The sequence below is a fragment of the Sorex fumeus genome, unplaced genomic scaffold (genome assembly GCF_029834395.1).
Source record: "Sorex fumeus unplaced genomic scaffold, SorFum_2.1 ptg000081l, whole genome shotgun sequence".
In the NCBI taxonomy this organism is placed as follows: Eukaryota; Metazoa; Chordata; class Mammalia; order Eulipotyphla; family Soricidae; genus Sorex; species Sorex fumeus.
The window spans coordinates 10,687,314-10,695,396 of NW_026606138.1; positions in this window are offsets into that span (position 1 = coordinate 10,687,314).

An 8,083-nucleotide genomic window follows, 5' to 3' on the forward strand; every position below is an offset into this window, starting at 1 on the left:
AGAGGATTAAACCCACCTAGGACATCTCACCTCTAGTTTGCTCTGAGTCATTCACTAGTTATTTGATCTGGGAGGAGTCCAGGCTCCCTTTCTGATGCTTCTGTTATGCGGGTGGAGAGCTAGTTCTCAGAGCTCTCATCCAGCTCCACTCCGTCTGGGACGTCTGGGACGAGACAGCAAGTGCACGCACTGCGGGGCCAGGCAGCCCTCTGCACGCCAGGCTGGGGGATGACTCACACGGAGTTGGACAATCTGGCTTTCTCCGAACGCAGCCTTTCCCCTTCGGCTGTCACCAGCATCCTTCCAGGGATCAAGCCTTCTCTCCCCCACACCATCAAGCACTACAAGTCTTCTACGGTCTGGGGAGCAGCGGAGGGGGCAAAACGAGGTCCCTGAGTATCCTGAGCTGTGAGATGGAGGATTATTCCCAAGATGTGATCAATTCAGAAGAAGATGAAAAGATTCTTAAGGCACAGGCAATCTCTACTTCTAACTGGACTGTAAAAAGTAGTCAGAGGTGGGCAGGCACCGGAGTGACAGTGAACTGAGTAGAGAATTTGCTTCGCACATGGCCATCCCGGGTTCCATCCCCTAAACTCTGCATGGTCCCGAGTCCTGCCAGGAGTGAGCACAGAGCCAGGAGTGAGAACTAAGCACCACTGTAAAGTAGTCAGTGGTGGTACATTTGCAAGACAAAGCATATATCCCTAAACGAAAACTTATTGTCAGGGTGCCTTCATAATGCCTAGAATATAGTGTTTGGACAAATGGTGTTAGGAGGGGTTCAACATAGAGGCTATCTACATGAAACCCACCCAGGAGAGCCTCCCTGCCATAGGCAAACAATGGGGATGGAGATAACCAAAACTTCCTTCTAAAAACCAAAAAAAAAAAAAAAAAAAAAAAAAGCATTCATTCAATGATCTCTGGCATGTTTTAAGGAAACAGCAATTATTATTATTATTAAACTTATCAAACCTGCTGTAACTTCAGAGACAAAAAAGTGTTGCTTTTACTCTTTTGGGATCTAGCCACTCAGAGAACCCCTGACCTGTAAATTCATTTGGTTATTAACTTTAAGTTAAGCTTGCATTAGCAGGACTGTGGTTTAAGTTACAAGGGATGAGCTGCCCTGCACCTCCAGAAAGGCCTTTGGCTGTAACTGACACAATCAATGGCAGAGCTCTCTGGGGACTCATCTGAGGAAACAGAATCACTTTTGAGTCACATAAGCTTTCTTAGCCTTGGCTCAGTTCATTGATGGATCAAACTGGGTGTCAGCTGGTACTTAGAGAGTTCCTAATGGATTCACAAATAGGTCAGAAAGAAAGTGAAATCTAGATAAACTAGATACCATGTAAAGGAAGAAAATCTTGATGATCCTAGATTGGTAACGTATTTCACATATTTACATATTGACTCTCACTGGTATTACCACTTCTAATGTTACACAGGAATCTGTCACAGTCACGGTCCTCCCGTTGTTCATCGATTTTCTTGAGCGGGCCCAGTAACGTCTCCATTGTGACACTTGTTACTGTGTTTGGCATATCAAATACGTCACAGGGAGCTTGCCAGGCTTTCCCGTGTGGGCAAGATACTCTCAGTAGTCTGCCCGGCTCTCCGAGAGGGGCAGATGAATCGAACTCGGGTCAGCCATATTGGCTGCTTGCACAGGAATACCTGAAAAAATAGTAATGCGTGTGCTTTATGTAAGGCATTTGATAAAAATGATCAAAATTTATTTTTTGGTTGGCATTTTCTTCTCTTGAGGTGAGAGTGATTTATTTTGTAATTTACATATTTGCAGAGTATTTTCAGTTCAGTGCTGAATATGGAAAGTTACTTTTTTTTTTTTTTTTTTTTTTGCTTTTTGGGTCACACTTGACGATGCACAGGGGTTACTCCTGGCTCTCACTCAGGAGTTACTCCTGGCGGTGCTCAGGGTACCATATTGGATGCTGGGAGTTGAACCCGTGTCAGCCGCATGCAAAACAAATGCCCTACCTGCTGAGCTATCTCTCCAGCCCCAGACATTTCTTGAAGGAGTGAATTTGATATATTTTTATTTAGGGGGTGGGTACACCCACAGTGCTCAAGGACTACTCCCAACTCTTCTGGGAAACCATGAGGTGCTAGGGACCAAACCTGGGCATTCTCAATTAGAAGCACATGTTCTAGTCTGTTGAGCTACTTCTTCCGGTCCTGATTAGACTATTTTATATGTTTATTTGTTTGGGGGCCACAACCAGTTGTGCTAGTTAGTTATGCTTAGGCTGGTTTCTGGCTCTGCACTCAAGGATCACTTCTGAGAGTATTTGGGGATCCATCTGGGGTGTCAGGGATCAAATAGGGGTCTGCTACATACAAAGCAGTCAACTAAGTGACATCAGACCATGTGTGTCTTGGTGGACTCTTGCAGTATCCAGTTGATAACATTGTTCCTATAGGGAAGTTATTTCTTTTTTCTGCATGTCTTTGGATATACAGAATGGGTATATGAAAAGAATATCCTTTAATAAAAGATATGAAATGAAATGGATATAAAAAGGATATGAAATGAAATGAGTTCATATCCAAATTCATATGAAATTAATTTGGAAAGCAAACAGTCTAAGTATTCTTACATTTTAGCAACTGCAACCACCAGAGGGCATAGTAGGATTAGGAAGACAGAGAAACCAAACAGGCTCTGATTCAGAGCATTGATGCCCCCTCTGCCTCCCACCCCCCACACCCCAGACTCCCAGGTAACTTTTTTCCCTTCTGAATCTTATGTGTTTGGGCCACACCCAATGGTGCTCAGAGCTTACTCCTGGTTCTGTGCTAGGGGTTACTCTTGGAGGTGCTCTGGCTGGGGACCACGTGGCACCAGGAATGGAACCAAGGTTGGTCACCTTAATCCCTGTACAATCTCTCCAGCCTGGGCATTGATTCTTAAACTTAAAAAAATTTCTGTACGCTGTCAATATTGAAATATTCTTTGTTGTCATGTGTCTTTAATATGTTCCAACACAAACACAGATATGCTTATACAATCACAAATTTTAGAGCCCCGGCAGCCAAAACCTTCCACACTCCACAATCCTGCCATGCTCCTGACCAGACTCCACTGTTTGTGATGAGTTTCATCCAGAAATGGATCTGTTGAAAATCTCAGGAGTGTGGGTTTTGTGACTGAAATCTCTAGGCTTTCACAGACTCGGGGATGGGCTACCACTCCCCAACTCCCTGTACTTCCAGATGCCCCAGCAGTTACACACTTGCCCCAAATCTGCCACCTAATTAAAAATTTAATTCCAACTGTATCCCCTATTAAAAATGTTGGATTTCCTAAAGCATGCATCCACATTTGCGGCTGCATGACATCTCAAACTATAAAATACTGAGAAACCAGGAGTAGCGCACCAGAGAGGATAAGACGTAATGTAAAGGCAACCAATCTTGATTATCAAAATATAAACATAGAAGCCTTTAACTGTAATAACATCTTAGCTATGTCTTATGCAAAGTCTTAACAGCTCCACTCTGAGACACAACAATCTTCACTAACTTTCTAAGGAAACTTTTGTTGATCATTCTTTTAGCAAATTATTTATAACAAACAATATAAAATAAATTATTGAGGGTGATTGGGAAAATAGGAAATATAGTGGTGGGAAAGTACACTAGTGGTGGGATTGATGTTGGAATATTGAATGAAGTAAATTATGAACAACTTAAAAATATAAATTATTGGGGCTAGGGCAATAGCACAGCAGGTAGGGCATTTGCTTTGCATGCAGCCGACCTGAGTTCGATCCCTGGCATCCCATATGGTCCCCCCAGCACCGCTAGGAGTAATTCCTGAGCGCAGAGCCGGGAGTAACCCCTGAGCATTGCTGGGTGTGACCCAAAAAGTAATATATATACACATATATATATATATTATTGAGGGCCTACTATGGGGGCAGAATCAAGGGGTGTTTGGGAAAATTGGAAATAATGATGGTGGGAAGGTGCAATGGTGGTGGAATTGGTCTTGGGATATTGAATGTCTATAAACAAATCATGAAACTTTGTAACCCAAGGTGTTTATACAAAGTGTAAGAAAATTTTTAAAATGCTTTAGTTTTTCTTTTTGGGCTGCAACCAGTGATGCTCGGGGGTTGCTCCTGGCTCTGCATTCAGGAATTACACCTGGCGTTGCTTGGGGGACCACATGGGATGCTGGGGACTGAACTTGGGTTGGCTGTGTGCAGGGCAAACGCCCTATCTGCTGTACCATCACTCAGGCCCTAAAAAACTTTTAAACCAAATTAAAAAATAATAATAATAAAAACATTCAAAGAAAAAAATGAAACCACAGATTTCCAATTTGAAAGTTTATTAAATTGCAAATTGACATGAATACAAAGCCTGTTGTTTTGCTGAAAATTTCTTTGCTCCTGCAACGAGAACCCAGCAGACAGGCACCCAGGCTGCCAGGAGCGGGGTCTTGCCTGTGGCTGTCGTAGTTTCTAGCTGTCGCAGTTCCCAGCTCTCCAGGGCTGCCACGCTGCCTGCACTCAGGCCACGCTGGCCTTTGACTTTCTTTTGGCAGGGACATTTCACCCTTTGTGAAGGTTTCTGTTCTCTTTGGACCAGAGACAATGAAAGTTCTCCCACTTCAGGACACAGTCAATGGAGTAACATAAACAGTGTGAACTCTGGCATTTCTTTGAAAACAAAACTTCAAATTCTTGAGGAAACCTCATCAACTGTCAAGGTGAAATCAAGGTTTCCCTGGGTGGGTCCTGGCTTAAGCTCCCCCCAACCCCCAATACTCCTGTTTCCCTTTCCAGAATGTACTCATTTAGGAGTTGGAGTGATAGTACAGAGGGTAGGGTGCTTCCCTTGCCCACGGGAGACCCAGGATTGATCCCCCGCTCCCCATATGGCTCCCAGAGCTCACACAAGAAGCAGAGTCAGGAGTAATCCCTGAACACTGCTCCCAAAACAAACAAACAAACAAACAAACAAACAATATGCTCATTTGGATGATAAAAGAGAATGATCATCCTGGTTAGAAGGCAGCCCTGGGTGAGCTTATAGGAAGAGTTAGGAAACCAAACCAGAAAATTGACCGGAAGTTTCCAGGATTCTTTTACAAGCACATCTACTTCACTTTGAGGGAAGTTTTGGGGGCTATAACCAAACATGCTCTGATCTGTGCCTTGGGGTCTCAGCAATTCCCCACACCCCTAACACCCCTAACTCTTGAAACTTCAACATACAGGCTATAAGGAAAGAAATAAAGGGAAAGATTCCATGGCCTCTGACAACTGAGAGCACGTAAGGTCACTTTAGGAGGGAGAATGTCATTTATGCAGAAAAGCTGGGAGCACAGCATCATCGTAACTGTCTGACATAGTCTGGTTAAGAGCGTGACTGTGGCTTTCTACACAACTAAATGTTTCCTTGGCTGCCAAGTCTCAAGACTAAACACAGTTGTTAGGGTTGACTTTAGATGGCTGCAAGTTAACAACAAAAAGATGCCATGAATCGTGATTTTTTTTTTTTTAAAAAAAGAGACCCAGAAAGAGCTCTGAAAAAAAAAAAAATCCTGTGCTCCAAGAGAAAGTGAGTGTGTACTCTGGACCAGCTCCAGGAGCCAAAGGGGTCCACATAATGGAAATAAGCTGAGACTGGCCCGCTGATGTGATTCTAATGAGAGTGTCCTGGCAACCTGGGTGCTTGCTTCTTCAACGAGGAGTGTCATTAGCATTCTTTCATGTGTATCAAGCCCCAGATGGGCAACTTGTCATAATGGGCAGGGACAGGGGAGGGAAGAGAGCCATCTCTCCCTGGAGCATGGCGTCAGAGGTGCTCAGTAGGGGGACATATCCAAAAAGTGACTTTCAGAAGATTGAGGAGGCTCCATATGGTCTAAGATGCTTCTTGTCCTGCAAAAAGACAAATTCAGGGCCAGAGAGATAGAACAAAGGTTCAGAATTTACCTTGCATGTGGCCCCACCCAGTCTGATCCCTGCACAAGTATGACCTTCTGAAATCCCACCAGGAGTGATTCCTGAGCACAGGGCCAGGCGTAAACTTTGCGTATACTGCTGCTGCGTTTGCGGACCACCCACAAAACACACACACACACACACACACACACACACACACACACATACACACACACACACACACCACCCTCTTGGGGAGAAAGAAAACAAATGAAATACAGAAGTATCCATTCTGAGTGAATTGGATGCTAAGGGTATACAAAAGTAACCCAAACGGGCCTCTGTTTTGATGTTTGTCTAATCTAAATTATTTGAGTATGGCTTTTAAATTTTTTTTTGTATCATCTGTGCTCTTATTTTTATATGATTGTTTCAATATATTTCCTATTCTTTAGTTTTAGATTTTTAATTTTATTCTTATTTTATTAGTTTTTAAAACTGAATCATTGTGAGATACACAGTAACATACTGTTCATGATTGAGTTTCAGTCATATAATATTCCAACACCTATTTTTTTTTCTCCACCTTCTTTCCCCGTCACTGATCAGTGCCCTCGGAAGACCAAATATTAAAGGCCACACCCAGCAAAGCTTTCGCTCCCCCACTTGCCATCTCAGAAGCTCCATCTAGCTGCTCTGCAGAAAAGTCAAAGCACTCCAAGCAGCCCTCCAAACAAAGGCCCTCCCAGATGTTCTGACCATCCTGATGTGGGGGGCAGCAGAGGGCGGGGTGGGGGGGGGGACCTTGTGTACCTCAAACAACCAGCCAGCCTCAGTTGGCTTCTTCTGACCCTCTCTGCTTGGGTCCCACCCAGCCTATGACCAGCGGGGCCTACACAGCTTTTTGAAGGAGAATTAGGGGCTTCCAGTCTCTGTCAATGCTAGATCATGTTGTTCACAGCCTCACTGCTTTTGAGGCTAGAGGTCCTGGGGAGATGGCACTGTCCTTGTTGTGCCAAGCTTCAGGGGGAGGTCAGAGAAACACCAACAGAGCTTTCCCATTTCCCCATTCCTATCCAGAGTGAATCCTTACCCGTAGCCTTGCCCAAACCCAGACCCACAGCAAGACCATTGGCCAGATTCATTCCCAGCTCTTCCCTCCTGCACTGTCATCCAGGCAGAGATCCGGTGGGAGGAGGCTTCAGTTATAAACGTTTTATAACTCAACTGACTCAGTCGTCTTCAGGTTCTGTTTGCCCTTTTCCCCTTATGATCTGTCTCCTCTGATCTCATTTTTCTCCTTGGAATGTCTCTACTACTACTAGTAATTTAGAGCATGCTGTTGTTAACCTTTCTTGGTTTGGTTACAACGATCGAGGCACATAGGTTAATGGCATATTGTGACTGCCCACATATGATAAATCCCTTATGCCAGGAGTGGGGAATGGCCAGCCCATGGGTCACATTAATGCCCATGAAGTCCCGAGGTCTGGCTCTGGTGCATGGTGGGACAGACATGTATGTTTCTCATCAGCATCCCTCAGTCCATCTGCTTATATTACAGGACCCAGGAATCAGGTTACGAATATCCAAATGGCCCTCGGCAGAGAAAAGTTTCCCTCTTCCTGACCTATATCCTTAGTTTTTTTTTTTTCTTTTCTCATCACACTTGGTAATGCTCAGGGGTTACTCCTGGCTCTGCACTCAGGAATTACCCCAGATGTTGCTCAGAGGACCATACAGGATGCTGGGGATCAATCCCAGGGCAGCCAAGTGTGAGGCAAACGCCTTACCCAGTGCATTATCACTCCAGCCCCCTACACCCTTACTTGACACACTCAGGTTTAATTTTCTCTGCTTATTAGCAGCTTCTTGAATTTTAGATTACTCATGGGCTTGTTTAGGAAAATATGTGCTCACTTCTCCTATTCCCCACTCCTATTTATGCTTTTTCTTATCCCATTGAAAGGATATTTTTATGACTCACTCAGATTTTTATTTGACAAGGTCCTTGTCTTGCCTGGATCTGAGAGACACCAGCTTTCCCTCGTCAAGAGCCCTTCCGCCTGATTCCCAGCCTGTGGAGCTGCTTCAGCCCCTCTGATCACGACCCTCTGCCAGGCTGCTCCGACACTAACCTGCTCCGACACTAACCT